Source organism: Eschrichtius robustus, chromosome 10 (assembly GCF_028021215.1).
Source record: "Eschrichtius robustus isolate mEscRob2 chromosome 10, mEscRob2.pri, whole genome shotgun sequence".
Classification (NCBI taxonomy): domain Eukaryota; kingdom Metazoa; phylum Chordata; class Mammalia; order Artiodactyla; family Eschrichtiidae; genus Eschrichtius; species Eschrichtius robustus.
Window position 1 is genome coordinate 32,410,861 of NC_090833.1, and position 17,154 is coordinate 32,428,014.

Sequence of the window (17,154 nt, forward strand, 5' to 3'; positions counted from 1 at the left end):
ATCTGAAATGATTGTTTATAATAGATAATGGCTGTCAGGAAAAATAAAATAGAATGAAAGATGTAAGCAAAGCGACAGAAAATAACTGATGAGCTGGTGGAAAATCCAGAAGTTGCATGAAAATCAACTCATAACAGGGTTTTGCTTGATTTTATGGGAAGAAATTAAGTAGTAAATATTAAAGTTAATATATGAGTTAAGACTCAAAAAATTTGAGTTAAGACTCAAATTCTGTCTTAACCAGGATAATAATTCTTGTTTCAACTCTCAATTATCACACTTGTATCTTTTCCTGTTCATGAATTCATATTAAATTTTCTTAATATAATGGCTCTAATTTCATTTGTCTCCTTAGATTAATCTTCCGACAGTTCAGGAACAATAATCACAGTTACTGAACCATGGTTCGTGTATATACATATTTACACACACTACAAAAATAACCATAAAATAACCATAAAAGAAAATAGAAGTCGTGCCAAAAGAAAATTGGAGGTAAAGGGCTATTAAGATTTCAGAGGAGGGGAAAGAGTACATCCAAATTGGAGGAAAAGGGGAAAATTTGTGCCTCAGATTTGTGCTGGCCTTAAAAGGCAGTGAAATTAGGGCCTTCAGAGATGCAGGGAACACCTTCCAGGTGGAAGGAATAGTAGCGCTATACAGTGGAATTATATTGGCTTGGAGTTAACTGAACTTTGGTTCAGTTTTCTCTCATTCCTAGTCTGACCTGTAAAAATTGGAATAATAACATCAAAACCTTGCTACAGGGTTGTTGTGAGGTTTAAATGGTACAATCCAGAGGAAATTCTTAGTAAAGTTCCCGGTAAAAAGTGGGTACTTGGGCAAAGACCCTCCCTTCCTTTTTCATGTGAATGTGGAGGCCATTCGATACCAGGCTAAGGAGTTTGCTGAAGCTATAATCCTGGTTCTACCATTTACCAGCTGCCTGACCTTTGGCAAGTTATTTAACCTCGCTCAGAGGGATGGTGAGTTTTCAATAGAAGGAGCTAAATAGGAAAGGAAAATGATGAACTTAGTTTATCATGCTTTTAGGAGTTTTAAGAGATAGAACGGTGTAATGCCCAAGAAGTAGATTTATTGTCAGAAGAACTGGATTAAATCCTGACTTCAACAATTACTAGAAAGATGACTTTGAACTTTAGGTCTCCTTCTTCATCTCTAAATGGGAGACTACAATGACTACTTCAAAGGATTGTTGGATAGATGAAATACATTGTTGTGAAAACTTCTCTCATGGTGGCCAGCACCTAGGTGGCACCTACTGAATAAAAACGAAATTTATAGACTTTATGGAATTTATGGACTACTCCAGCTCCTCACAAGGCTGATCTAGGTTTTAACGTATATGCTTTTTCCTACAATGTGCATACTGGTACTTCAAATTGTACAGTAATTTGACAGCCTTCTGAACTTTATGTTTTCTAAGTATTCATTAGCTGACATAATTTCAGGGGATGTGAATGCCAGGATTGGCAGCGGGTCCACCAGAGCTACATCCATCAGAAACCTGCAATTGTCTAATTCTTCCTTTTAAGGCACTTCTCCAGGATAAACTGTCTGAATCAAAGAGGAAAATATCTGATCAAACCCATTTATAATCATAGTCCAATAATGGTAAATGGCAGGCTATGGGATAAGTCTGTGGACTTTCACTTAGTTTTCCAACCAGAGGCAGCATTATTGATGATTGAAGAATTAGCTCTTCAGAGCTTATCTACAACCTCGACTTGGATATTTTAGACTGGTTGAAAGTAAATATTTTTCTCTTAAACTTAATCTGAACTTTCAAAATGTCCTTGCATCTGTCCCTACATGTAACTCAATCGGCAAGATTTTAGGAATGAAGTTAAACTGAAGTGAAAAAATAAATGTAAGACAACAAAGAATTTATGGCACATATTTTATTCTGGAAGTCTTCATGAATAACTATTTATAATATTAACAAATTGTGATTATACTACTATGCCGCTGGACTATTCAAAAACAAGTGCTTTTATTGCTTGCTTTATAAGAGAGATCAGAAAGAAAAAAAGTTCCAGGCCATATTATCAAGACATTATCTCAAATATAACTGAGATCAAGTCATCCAAAGAGTCATTAAATTATAGTTCTTTTAAAAACAACTTGTCCTTTTCAAAAATTAAATTATTCTGGAATATTTTGGGCTTGACCACAGGGACACCAAGAGTACACATTTGGGGACTTTATCTTCTTTGGTATCACTTCAGGATGAAGAAATTCAGAATCATGTGCATGGATTGATTACTAAACAAATCATTTCGATTACTACTTTGCCTCTCTGCATTTTGTTGTCCCCAGTATTCTCCATAGCCAGAATCCATTATTTTCATCAGCTCTAAAAAAATCCAGTCTTTCAAGGCTGAAAAGAGCTCCAGAAGAAAATTTCTGCTGCCAGAATTATTTTGATCTTGCTTGAGTAGTTGGCTGAAGTCCTTGCCAACCTATTTACCTTAATTAACTCCGCAGGTATGGTTCCCTCATGATGATCTCTAAGTGTAGTTGACTCTAGATTAAAAAAGGGAAACCCTCCATCTCCTGAAATCACAGAACCATTAAGGCTCTTAGAGACTTCCTCAAAATAACATCACATTTTTTTCCCTTAAATTGAAAGACTAAGTCTCAATCTAATAGCTTGCTTGCATAAGGAGCTAACCAGCTCTAGGTATAAACTATTTTTTACAGATAATGGCTATTAAAATATTTGTTATATAAGTAGATTCTGTTATTTATCTCCTCCAGAGAATACCTGAGACTTTGTAAAACTTTTATATTTTATAGATATATTATTTTTTCCTCCTTAAATCTCTTTCTGTATCTAACCAGCATCCATCCAATAATCTGAACAAGGAACCTGGGAGTTATCCTGGAATCCTCCCTGCCCTTCCCACATCCATTCAATTCCCAACACTTGCTGACTTTTACTCCCTAAATGTGTGTTGGCTGCCCTGTCGATCCCTCTGGCCATGTCTCATCCAGGCCCTCACACTCCTCTCTGGGCTTTCACAGCAGCACCCTAAAGGCTTTCTCTGCCTTCAGTAACGGCTTCCTCTGATTTACCCTTCAGAGCAATATATTTAAAATCCAAATTGATCAGGTAACTTCCTTTCATTGGCTCTCCATCATCCGCAGTAAAAAGAGACCCGAGCTCCTTGGCATAAAATATAAGGCCTCCCCCGATCTGGCTTTTTTTAAATGAGCTTCTCAGGTTTATTTCCTACAAGCTGCTCACTGCCTAGCACTGCATGCTACAGCACGGGGCTCAGCCTCAGCACTACTGACATTTGGGGCTGGATAGTTCTTTGTTGGGGGGCGGGGCTGTCCTGTGCCATGGTAATATGTTCAGCAGCATCCCTGGCCTCTACCCACTAGATGCCAGTGGTACTCTCTTCTCCCAGTTATGACAACCAAAAATAACCCCAGACATTGCTGAATGTCCCCCAGGGGACAAAATTGCACCCTGGTTGGTAAATAGGAGTTGCATAATGAATCACTAACTCTTTGAACACACCAAGCTATGTAGTACCTCCACTCCTTTGTTTTTCTTGTTATTTGTTCCTGGAAAGTCTTTCTCCTTCTTTGCCTAATGCAGGGAGAGAGGAAAAGATTCTGTCCTTATGTCCTCTCCCTTCTTTGTTTCCTCTGAAGAGGAGGGACTAGTGATCTGATTCGTCAGATTCCAGGACACACTGGAGAACAGGTGAGAGCATTTCTTTGAAAGGACTGCATATGGGTATAACCCACTCTTCAATTTTTTTAAAAGAAATTAACCAATAATGCATGAATCCATGCTTATAAAAATTGAAACAATATAGAACATAGAATTAAAAGTGAAAGCTTTCCAGGGTCAAAGCACTCTAATTAAAAAAAAAAAAAAAAGATTTGATATATACTGCCCCAACATTATCAACACCAGACATCCTCCCCCTTTGTGGCTGTGGCCTCCTCAGGGTTCCAGGATTGTGTATAGAGGGCGGAAGCTAGGTCGGCTCACGAAAACACAAAACTATTACTTCTTGATGCTTGCTAGGGTTATCCGAGCAGGTGATTCACATTTTGGGTCTACCTAGCTCAAAGAAGGACATTTCAACAAAGCTTCTATAGGCCGCATTCTTCTTGCATTCCTTATCCAAATCCTTACAATCCTTTTCCCTACCATCCCCGTAAAAATCCACAAACCATAACAGTCAGAGCTGTTATCAAGAAAGACAGAGACTTTTTGCCATTTTAAATGTACAGTGTTACAAACATCAGTCCAAAGACAGCCCCAGAGATTCTGCTTCACCTGATCAACGGTGAGCCCTGGGGTCTGTATTTTTTTTTTTTACTGACTCCCCACCCCCAGTCGAGTGATGTGCAGCCTGGTGTGGAAGCCAGAGGCTGAAGAATACAAGTTAAAATGTAAAGAGATGCATCCAGGTACCCAGTGTTTTGACAGCTGCGTATGTCACTTCATGTTCATATGAATATAGCGTGGAGTAGTAGCCACACTTAAAAAATTCCAAGTTTCATAAATTCTTATAGCAGATGGAAGAAAAGATGTCTCTATATGCCTATGTCCTAAATACTGTGCAGGCCTTAAAAACAAACTAGGTAAAGAGAAAATACCTGCGAGGGCTCTTTGTTAATATAATGAAAACATGCCTGATGGTGGGGAAATATAGCTATTTTCATAAAGGTTTCCAGCTACGGGAACAAAGGGTGAAAGAAATCCTTTCCACGCAAGTTTAATTCTAGAGACCCCATCCTTTACACAGGGAGCTTATCCCTTTCCCCTAATTCTGTTGATTATTATTCTTTTTCAGCCTTCCTCAACACTTAGGATCCCACGGGAGGTCACTAGGGATGGTGGGGGTGAAGTGTTCCTAGTAGCAGAAATGAAGATGAGAGAGTGAACTGGAAAAACGCTTTAAAAACTCTAATTGAGACAAACCTGACTACAAAATTGTGTCTGTGCTATGATTACAACTGTAACAATTCTGTCTGCATATGGACGGGGACTGAAAGGGAGCATAAAAAAAATGTAAACAGTTTGGTTTGTAGGATGGCAGAATTTTGGGTGGATTTTTCTTTCTTTTGAGTTTTGTCAATGTTTTGGTAATGTTTTGCAATAAACAATACTATAACAGAAGCAGCTGAACCTGCTGACTAATTATTGTTAGAAAGAGCAGCCTAGCCTCAACTCCGTCAGAGCTAAAATCGCTGCCTTTGGCAGATGCTCTCCAACGTTAAAGTTGATAATATCAGCTAACCTTAACCAAGAAGTCAACTCCTTCTGGTCCAAAGGATCATTTAAAAAATTATTTTATTTTATTTTTTGCAGCTAACTCATTCTGGCAGGCATACCAAATATTAGTTCAGTGGGGCCCATAGGAGGGTGTTTCATTTTGTTGCTTTTCTTTTCTTTTTTAAAAATAGTTGAAATGGTTGATTGGTTACACCTGTCCTAAGAAAGGTCTTGGACCAAATCATCTGCAGTATAGTGAAAAACTCAGGGTCCTTAAAAGAGTGTTTGTCTAAGTATGTGAGTGGATTCAGACTCCACTTTGAGGGAAATGCTGGTGTCACCTGCAGGAACCCCTGCAGCTTATCTTTGAGCAGAAATGGAATGGCAAGAATACAAGTCAGTTTCTTAAAAAATTGACAACAGAATGTCAGCCTGACTTCCTGCACATCTGGTGTTGAAAGCGTATGGATAATCAACGTCAAAAACTATTGGCACTTCAGGCACTTGTCAGCGAATTCAGTCCTGAAGTGACTTTAACTGTGCACTTGCCAAAGGCTCACCTAAGACACGTAATATTGGAGAGAGATGATTTAATGAACGGGTGAGCTCTCCATTCCTCTTCTAGGGACTCTAATCTCTGTTCTTGTGATTCGTTGTAGTATCAGGAAGCAACATATCTGGGCTGGATAACCTCTGTTCCCGATAGAAATGCTCTCACCGAGTTAAAAATCTAGTATTATGCTCTGCGCCTTTATGAGATTCAGTATAAGAATTATCTATTGGAACATGCTTTTGCATTTTTTCTTGCAAATATTGCTGAGGATGTTGTACCTTATGTTACCTAAAATCTATTGTTAAAAAAATTAAGTGATACATTCTTTCTGGATTTAGAACATTAGCTTTGCTTGTAATACAAGTTAGAAACCAGGTGTTTGTCTTTGTGCTTTAGGTACCGGGAAACTCATGCTTTATCCCTAGAACTCCTCCAATGGCAGTTTTGTACAGATCGGAGAAAGTGGTGAACTCAGACAGCAGAGTCAGGCACAAGAAGGAGGATATTATTTGGTGCCCATTCAGTTGCTGTGCCTATTATGGCTTAGGTAGGTACAACACTTTCAATTTTAATGATCTCATTAGAATTTTTTTCTCCAAGAATTTGCTGTTTCTGAAGTGCTAGATTTTCAGAAAGGAAGAAATGCATTTCATTTTCTATAAATATCAAAATTAATTACTCATCGTTATAACTGATCATTAAAATTCAAAATTAGATGAGAATGTTCTTAATAGATTTGTTTAAGCCTTGAAGAGGTCCATTTTATTATAACATCTACAGCTCTACTATTTGTGGAAATTATGACATAAGGTTCATAATTGAATTAAGCCAATACCTTTGCCCAAATCCTAAGAAGAAATAAATAAAAGATGGTGGGTAAAACTATGGTATCTTATTAGGAAAAGTGTAGGCAATTGAGTAGAATTGTTTTTGTAGATCTCACCCTAGTTTATCTAGTTGGGAACATATTCATTCATTCACTCATTCATTCTTTCAGTCATTCAACATGCGAGTCTAATATGTTCCAGGGGCCATTTTAGGTCCCAAGGATACATCAGTTAACAGAACAGATAGAATTCCCTGCCTTTATAGAATTTGCATTCTAATGGGGAGGGGAGAAGACAGTCAGTAAAACAAATAAAAAATATATGGTGTAACAGTTGGTATTAAGTGCTGTGATGAAGAGTCAAGAGGATAAGGCAGAGATAGGGTGCTTTGGGTGTGAGGGTAGAATTTGCTATTTTAAATAGTGTGACCAGGTGGCATCTGAGCATAGATCGGAAGGAGAGAGTGATGTCTCTCCGGGAAGAGTTTCCATGCAGAGGGAACAGTTTGTGCAGAAACTCCAAAGCAAGGTTGTGCTTGGAGTATTTGAGGAAAGTGAGGCGACAGATGTGGCAGGAATGGAGGATGGGAGGAGAGTGGTGGGAGGCCATCGAGGGATGAGAGAGCCAGAGCATGCAGGCCATTTTAAAGGGCTTTAAAAATGAGATGGGGAACAACTGGAGGGTTTTGAGCAGAGGAATAACATGGTCTGACATGTTTTAAGAGCATCATCTGGTTGCACTGTGGAGAACAGACTGCGATGGGGAGATGTGGGACCAGTGGGAGCAGGAAACCTAGCTGGGAGATGATGGTCACTTGGACTCAGGTTACAGTGGTGAAAGTGGGGAAAAGTGGTCAGATTCTGATTCTGTTTTGAAAGTAGAGCCACTAGGATTGCTGAGTATTAGAGAAGGAGTTAACGAAAGAGAGATGAGTTTTTGGTCTGAGCCAGAGCTTCAAGAAATGCAGTCTGGAGTTGCCATACATTGGATGAGGAAGACTGTGGGAGGAAGATCAGGAGTTTGGTTTTGGACAGATTAAGTTTGAGACGGTCCAAGTGGTAATATCCAATAGGTAGTTTGATAATATAAACATTAACTCAAAATTAATATTACAGTTACTAGAAATATTATATATACATATGTAGAAATAATATATTATTAATGATATTATTAAATTTTAATATGTTTGTGTTACTACATTTTAAGAGAGACACTAACAAGTTAAATATATTTTGAAGAGGATGACTGAGACGGCAAGCACAGGAAACCATATTGGATAAGCAGCCTTTGAAGGAAATGGAGATGTTTAGCATGAAGAAGAGCGGTCCTAGGGTAGATGTGTTTCTTTACATGCTGGAAGGGCTACCTTGAAAAGGGATAGCGAATGAACTTTACCTGTCATTCTCTGAGATGGATAGAAGTTATAGGAAGCCCGGTTTCAGGTCAATGTAAGATTATACACATGGACACATTTTTATGAGTAGAATTTCTGTGTTCTTCTGCAGCAGGATGGATTCTCTTCTGAAGTAGTGATGCCTTATTGCTGGAAGTGTTTGACTGGAGACTTGCTGAGGATATTGTAGAGGGGACTGGATGGAGGGTTAGATTAAGGTTCATTTCTTTTTGTTTCTGTGTATTTTTCCTAGGGACCAAAGTACTCCATGTACCAATGCACCATCATGAATATTTTTTCTTGTATTGTGTTTTAAGATTTCATGGGTCTATGAGTTTCTCCCAAATTAAACTATAAACCTCTTGAGGACCGGAACATGTTTTTATCCTCTTTGTATTCCCTGATGCACTTGGTACAAGATTTTGTATGTAACGAGTACTCAGAAAAATATTTTTTGGTTGAATAATTTTGCTTCCAAGGCATCCTTATCCGAAATGCAAACACTACTGGGAAGGGGAGTTCATACCCAGCCTAACACCTTATTGTGGCTGAATTGACAGGACCAGTTTAACCCTTGAAATTCTGAGGGTCTGGAGTGGAAGAAGGTTGTCAAATGAGGAAAAGAAAATTCACCAAAAATTCATCTTTGTCTATGGCTGATTCTGCCTGCGTATAAAGTCTACCTAAAATGTCAACTGTTGTGGTATTGGAGTATTAAGAATACGTATTAGAAAAATGGTACTGATGAACCTATTTGCAGGACAGGAAAAGAGATGCAGACATAGAAAATGGACTTGTGGACACAGGAGGGGAAGGGGTGGGGGGGACGAACTGAGAGAGTAGCATTGACATATATACACTACCATGTGTAAAATAGATAGCTAGTGGGAAGCTGCTGTATAGCACAGGGAGCTCAGCTCGGTGCTCTGTGATGACCTAGAGGGATGGGGTGAGGGTGGGTGTGAGGGAGGCTCAAGAGGGAGGGTATATATGTATACATATAGCTGATTCACTTTGTTCTACAGCAGAAACTAACACAACGTTGTAAAGCAATTATACTCCAATAAAAAAAAAATACGTATTAGAGTCTAAAATATCTGAATGATATTTTAGAGGTTTGAAAGAATTAAAGAACGTCCAAGACAGTTACTTCTTCTGCTTTCAGAGAGTACTTCCAACAGTGAGAAAATCTTGTTAATTCACGTCTCTTACTTCTATAGACTTCACAGAAAACTAGTAGCAGAGATTCAATGAGTTCCTTGCCATAGAAGGTGTTAAATTAGAGGATTAATAACCACTCTCAAGCCAGCCATCCATTCATCCACCCATCCATCCACCCACCCATCCATCCATCCATCCATGCGTCCATCCACCCATCCATCCATCCATCCACCCATCCAATGAACATTTATTGAACACATACTGTGGACTGAACAGTGAGGGGTTCCATGAAGGACTGTAATCTTGAGGAGCTCACAGGTGAGTAGGAGAACCTATCTAACATTATGGTACACTGTGTTAAATACTGTGCATTGGAAAAACAAAGTTCCATGAGGTCAGAGAGGAAAGAGCAACTAACTTCTCGGGGAAGTTGGGAAATTCTTCCTGGGGCAAATGCCATTTGAACTAACAAAGCTTTTTTGTGATCCTCCTCAACACCCCCAACCCAAGGCAGTGTATTTCTCTCTGCTGTCTTCCTGTGGCCCTTGTTACCTGCTTCTGATTACAGCAGTGCCCTGTTTATTGCAATTATCTGTTTACTGTCTACTTCTCTGCCTGGCCAGTACTCTTTAGTGGCATTGACTTTGTCTTATCATCTCTGTCCCTACCCAGTATCCAACACAGGTCGTAAGTTGTTTGTTAACAGACTCAAAATAAATGAATTTTGAAGAATAAGTTGAAATGTGCCAGGTCCAGGAGGAGGGAGAAGGGCGTTCAAGACAGAGGCATGAACCTGTGAGAAGTTATGGAGGTGTCTAAGGGTATAGTGTGTTAGGAAAATGGTGAGTGGGTTTGGAAGACTGACATGGAGGGAACATTCAGGGGAGGGTTGGGAGATGGTGACCAAGGAATGAAGCACGACATTCTCATGGGTCCACTGGAGGTGAAATGACTCAGTCAGAACATAGAACATTTTAAAAACCATCAAGCAATATATGTTGCAGCTGTCCCTGAACTCAGCTCCAGCCTCCGGACTCTGGCCTCTCTCCAACCTTCACTCCACGTTGAGCCTCGCTCATCCCTTGTGATCATGTTTGCTTTCTTCTGAGGGTTTGCAAAGCAAATTTTGCATTTTAGTTGTAGGTTTAACTACATTCTATTTATATCTTTCTTATCCCATGGACAGAGAAATATCCTTTGTTCCTTATTGAAATGACTTGATTGCATCTACTTTCTAAATTATTCCATGAGAAATTAAACAGTCCTTTTTTTTCAATCATTCATTGTTCCTAGTGACTGGCTTCATCACCATCCACCCAGTTTCCCCAGCTAGAAATCTGGACTTTATCCTAAGCCCTACTTTTCCCAAAGTGCTCTCTTCCGATCAATATCAGGTCTTCCTAGTCTAATGTCCAAACGAATCTTGACATTGTTTTCTTCTCTTTATTCATATAGCCTGAGTTCAGGCCACTTTATCTCTCACTGGATTATTGAAACAACACCTTAAATGGTCTCCCTACCTCTACTTTTCTGTTTATCTCTATCTATCTGTCTATCTATCTATCTATATCAATAAAAATCCAGCCACTGCAGTTATATTTCTTTTTTTTAATTTAAAAATTTAAAAATTGTGGCAAAATATACATAACGCAAGGTTTACCATTTTAACCATTTTTAGGTGTACAGTACAGTGACATTAAGTACGTTCATGTTGTTGTGGTACCATCAGCACCATCCATTTCCAGAACTTTTTCATCACCCTAAACTGAAGTTCTAAACCCATTAAACACTAATTGTCCATCTTCTTCTTCCCCCAGGCCCTGGGAACTACCATTCTACTTTCTGTCTCTGTGAATTTCACTACTCTAGAAACCCCATTATAAGTAGAGTCATACAGTACTTGTCCTTTTGTGACTAGCTTATTTCACTTAGTATAATTTCCTCAAGGTTCACCCATGTTGTAGAATGTGTCAGCATTTTTGTCCTTTTTCAGGCTGAATAATATTCCACAGTATGTATATACCACATTTTGTTTATCCATTCATACCCTGATGTCTATGATATTTATTAAATATTATTACTCTTAGAACTTTATTGTAACTTGTCCCTGTTACTCTCAGGATACAGCTAAAAGGCTTTACTATGGTTTACGGGGCCCCCACCTAACGCTGCAGCTTTCATTCTATTTATGTCCCCTTACACTCTCCACTTCAGTCAGGCGACCTGGCCTTGCCTCCATCTCTTTCACATCTGGGCCTTTGTCCCAGCTTCTTCCTCAGCTTACGATGCCATTTTTCAGGATGAGCCCAGCTTTTACCTCAGGACTCAGCTCAAGACATCACCTCCTCCAGGAAGCTTTCCTCCTCTCATCCAGGCTAGGTTAGGCATCTCCTTTTTTGTGCTCCTGGAATCCCCTGAAGTTCTTTCTACCAATACTCTTGTCACTCTCAGAGCAAAGACAATGTCTTATTTCCCATTTCATTCCTGGACTCTAGTATATTTTGAGCGCTCAGTTCATTTCTTTGGAACAAATGCATAACCGTGTAGGCAAGTATCTGGAGTCATGGAGGAGGTGGGCGCTGAGGCAGAGGCCTGTGTGAGTGACTAACTCAAGGCCAACAAGAGTGAGGGCATAATCCCGTGCAGCCTGCCAAATGCTGACTGCCTTCATGCCTGTGGAACCACTGGATGTGGCACTGGCTGCACACAGTAGAATGACCGGTGTGCACTGAGATGCGCATTCCCAGCCCTCAACTGAGAAGCCCGGTTAGGTGTTTTGGTACTTTCAGCACGGTTTTAATCTTTTGCTCTTTTGGTAAATGTGCTTACACCCTTCCTGCCTCTATTCTCCACCAATTCTCCTCCTCACTCTCCTCCCCCTACTCTGAACTTGGAAATAAATTCATATGTTTAGGTCACTTAAACAAAAACGAGATTTTATTCTGTGAAGAAAGTGTTTAGTTTGTAAAAGGATAAATGGGCTATTTTGGATCAAATAACTGTTTTCTTTAGCCATTTAAAATGGTCTATTTTCATTTTTTAAGCCATTGCCTTGTGAAAGGACCTAAGAATATCCCCAACTTAGTGTTAGATCCTGTAATTACATTTTCCCATTTTGAAAGCAGTTATGCAGTCCTTACAATAGAGTCAACGCGGCTAAAAATAAACTCCAGGCAGTTCATATTAACTGGGTAATAATAACAGGCAACAAGGAGGCTCCCTGTCCAAATATGATGAAAACAGGAAGTTCATTACACAAGCTGTTCTTTCCTGATAGATCTGAATTCTTAAAGCCTTAACTCAAAAATAATCTCTTCAGGTTAAAAATAAAAGCAGAGAGTTGTCTCTTACTTGTGGCTCAATGGAGATGATAACATTGTAGCTAAATAAATCCACACAGCCATGGGTAGACTGTAACTCCAGATCGCCTGTTTGGAGGAGGAAGGAGGAAGTTTGCAGACCCCTCTCCTGGCAGACAGGCGGCTGGATGCATTTGCCTGGGGGTTTACTGTTTTCTTACCCTGGCACAAGCTGCCAAGGAGATATTGCTTTACTTTGGTACGATGGCAGGAAGGCAGAAAGCCTTCCGGTGTGGAAAGCATTTTTATTTTTCCCTGGGGAGAAAATGGATGAACAGAACACCCCCAGCTCTAAGTGTCTGCCAAGTATTGTAAATTTCAATCCTGGTTTTTCAGGGTGAAGTGGGAATGAGGCCCAAAGGAGGAGGATAAACCCCCTTCCTTATGGAACTCCTTTTCTCTAGTGAGTGTCACTGATTGTAAAGATTCAGATTTTCATGATTAAAGCAAGGTGAGCATGGAGGAAAATCTTAATTTATGTAACTAGAATGAGCCCCACCAGCTCCCTTCCTGAAGCCAAGTCCCAGTCCTCCAGGGTGTCACTGGGTGCAGTGAGGGGGCCCGTGACCTTGCCATCCGCCTCCTCTTTGGGAATCTCACTACTTGTTACCACGGCCACCAGTAGGGTCACCCTGCTCCAAGCAGTCATCACATCTTTCCTTAATTTCCTGTAACATAGCGGAGACCAGGTTGGAAGTTTCAATAAAGACTTGGCTATAGGATTGAGGTGGGGAAGAGAATGGGAGTAACAAAGAGTTGTCAATCACAGAGAGTGACAAGTGTGCACTGATCTGGCTCAGCAGATGCAGTTTTCTCTCCCCAGGCTGGGTCAGTAGCATCCTTAGGGTTTGTCTTGAGCAAAAGAGCATGCTTGGGGAGCACTCACCTTGCGAATGTCCCCAGACCCTCCCAGCTATTCTTATTCCACTTCATGGTGGCTGTACTCCATCTTCCTGGAGAGTGATCTTTGTTTCTTTAACCGCACAACAAATCTCGGAATACTTGCATCCTGGGAAGGGGGTTCTTGCCACTTTTGAAGTGATAACAGATAGGGCCAGTCACAGGAGGCATCAGGAGGGCCGTATTGCCAAGGCCTCACATTTAAGAAGAGTCTTACATGTAGACTTTTGATGTTATTTCCAAATGGGATTAGCATAGCCACAGGCATACACTGATCTAATTGTATTTTTTAAAAGGTATCACACATGACTTTAAACTCTATTCTATGACCAGATCACATTGGCTATTGGGTACGATAAATGTTGTAAGTTGTAAACCTGCAGGTAGCACAATTATATTGGACTATATATATTTATTGAGTGTAAACATTTAGAATATATCACAATTTTTGTAATGCTCTTTTGGAATTTCTTCATTTTTCTAAAATACTGCCATTCTCAGGAATTGGAAGTGGTCTGGCCTCTGAGAGGCCCTGACCATACACCTTCTCCACCTGCGATGCTGCCCATGGGGAGTGGTGGACTTCTGTAAGAGAAGGAGGGAGGTTTATAGAGATGCTCTCTCGTGGTGGATGAACGCAGTGGTTCTTAAACTTGACCTGTGCAACAAAATCTCCTAGGAAGCTCATTAGAAATGACATACGATGCACTGAGAATTTCTGGCCCAGACCCAAGATCTTGACTCAGGGGGTTTGAGACTACTCCTTGAAAAGCCCTGCAACAGATTGTAGAGGAGCTTTTGGGGGAAGGTCAAAGGTAAAAGAGGTCCCCTTTGGGAAATAAATAATGATTCCCTCTGGGGACAGTGAAGACTCTGTCAGAGAGAGAGGTTCCCCCGACTAGGATCAGTAAGGAAACAGAGCAAGGGACCTGGTAGTTGAGAGAGCAGAGGGTAGGCAGGGACGGCTGTCGAGCCTGGGTGCAGAGAGCATGGGGTCCACTGGGGAAATGTTTGAATGGGCACACCAAGGGATAGACAGTTATGTCAGAGAGACATGGGAGGGGACAATTTCTGGGAGACCTCACTGGAGAGAAGTGGTGAGAAGACCTCAGGGTAGAGCCAGCATGTCCCAGAGGGTTGGAAAGCTGAGCACGAATCTGAAGAAGGGAGTGGAGGCTCTGGGCTTGGTGTAGCAGGAAGCCTGGAACCAATCACTCCCTCCACTAACTGTGAACAAGCTGTAATCCTCCCCACAGGTCCCTTAGCTAATACATGGACAGTGAAGACCGACTTCTTATGACATTTTGATTGATTTATCTTTTGTCAAAACAAGAGAGTATTAAGAGTACTGAGATAGCGGAGGGAGCTATCTTAAGCTGTGGGGTAAGGAGTGTTTTTATAGATACTTGAGTTATGGTTTGAGCTAAGTGAAGTGTGACATTCCTTCATAGATCAACCTGTGTCTCTCATACCATCAGCTTCTGCCACAGGGTCAATATTACACATTTAAAAATTATAGTTTAAACATATCCGTTTCATTTTCATGGTCAACTTATAACTCACAGTGCTAACAAATCCAAAAATTCTTCTGTGTTACTTTTGTCCATTCCAAGAACCTACCACAGAACCCTTCCTATGAGTAATAAGGGAAATATAGCCACTCTTCATATGATTAAATAATTATTGGGCTTTCTTTGGTTTTAAGTATCAGTGATCTTTGCTACATGTTTTTCTTAACTTTAAATTTCACTTCTTTAATTTTCACTGCTGATAGCTACTGTGCTCCATATTTTGGACTTATCTGTGTATCAACTTGACTATGAGCCATTTGAGCTAACAGTACAATTCTCAAACTTTCTGGATTGCAAAGCTCTATTGTTTCTTGACTTCCACGTATTATCCATTTTTTTCCCTAGTGGAACAACATTAATAGATTACAGCAAAAAGCTGTAACAACCCGACTCCTATTTTACTTCTGTTGGTGGTGGTGGTTTCCAAGGTATAAAAAATAGAAACCACAGTGTTAATAGGGCTTTGAAATCAAAGATAGTTGTTGGATATGTATGTGTGTTTGTGTGGTTTGTGTGCAGAAAGTCAAAAGATAGTCTACTTTAATTCAGCAAATTTATTTATTGCCTGAAATATGCCAGACAGTGTTTCAGTGCTGGGGATATAAGAGTGTACCAAGCACTGATCCCCATTCTCAGGGAACTTACATTCTCATAGGAGAAGACAGATAACAAAGGGAGTGACAGGAGGTGGGATATGTGTGCTGTTTTAAAATAGGGTAGTTAGAGAAGGCCTCTGTAATAAGTGACATTTGAACAGAGACTTGAAAAGAGTAAGCAAGCCTAGTAGGTATCTGGGGGAAGAGCTTTTTTGGTGGAGGAAACATAGATACAAAGGCCTTGATATAGGAGATTGCAGAGCATCTGGAGGAATATCAAGGAGACCAGTGAGAGTGGAGCGGAATGGATAAGGGGGCAGTGAAAGAACTTAAAGTCAGAAAGTTAGCTGGGGAAGATCATGTAGAATCTTTGAGGCCATGGTAAAGACTTTGGAATTTTTTTTCCCTTGGTGAAATGCAAAGCCAATGGAGAATTTTGAGCAAAGGAATGATGTAAACATTTTAACAGGACCACTCTGTCCGCTATAATGGGACTGTGTTAGGCTGAGTTCCCTAGAAGCAGAGCCTGAGATGAGGATGTGCATGTGATTTCCAGAGAAATTGGTAGGGGGTGAGGGAGCGGGCTAGAAAGGAAGAAGAATGGCAAGAATGTGATTTCGGGTGCTGCGTAGTAGCTTCAGCCTAATCCCATGGGGAGCTGTGGAGCATAAATTTCACCTTAGAATTTTTCCCACTTGAGACAAGGGAGAGAGGCTTTTTACCTTCACCCTGGTTATTGAGTAAAGACTCTGGGGAAAGGTATGGACAGTGTAACTTCCAGGCACTTCCAGGTGAGGTAGCTTCCATTGCCCAAGTGCAGTTCTCACTGATGCACCCACAGCAGCTGAGGGAAGGGCTCACCAACCAAATTGATAAAAGGGATTCCAGAGGGCCTGACTGAGCTATTAGCAACTTCTACATGGAATAAGGGTGGAGTAGAGATATCAATTAGGAAGCTAATGTAATAGTCCAGAAGAGAGTTGAAGGTGGCTTGGACTAGAGTGTAGCAGTAGAGGTGTTGAGAAGTGGTTGGATTCTGGAAAATTTTGAAGGCAGAGCCCACAAGATTTGCTAATGGATTACCTATAGCACGTGAGAGAAGGAGAAGAATCAGGGACGACTCTTAAGATGTGTGGCCTAGCCATGTATTGAGATGAGGAAGATTGTGGGAGGAGCAGGTTTTAGAATGGGGTGACTAGAAGCTCCATTGGAGACATATTAAATTGAAGATGCCTCGTAGATGTCCAGATGAAAATATCAAGGAGGAAATTGGATGTGAGAGTCTGAAGCTGTGAAAATACGTTTCAGTTCCTAGGTTCAGATGACCAGCTGCACATGACACTAAAAGAAAGTGCGTATTTGTTTGAGGTGGCACTGTTGGAAACTTTTATTGGGCTTCTAAGGATGGTTGTGGAGTGAGAAAGCTGTAATTAGTTCCACTAAACCCCAAAAAGAACAAAAGGTGAATACTGGACATTATAGGTCAGTAAGCTTGATGACAACTTCAGCTACCATTTCTAAAACAGAT

General features: G+C 40.4%; 1 long non-coding RNA gene across 1 annotated transcript in view; it reads left to right on the top strand.

Moving 5' to 3' along the window:
* Positions 1–17,154, top strand: part of LOC137770007 (uncharacterized) — a 297,898-nt gene that overhangs the window by 69,881 nt on the left and 210,863 nt on the right. The window contains exon 3 of the long non-coding RNA XR_011075114.1: positions 6,216–6,366. This is a non-coding gene — a long non-coding RNA (uncharacterized lncRNA). The remainder of the gene's footprint in view (positions 1–6,215; positions 6,367–17,154) is intronic.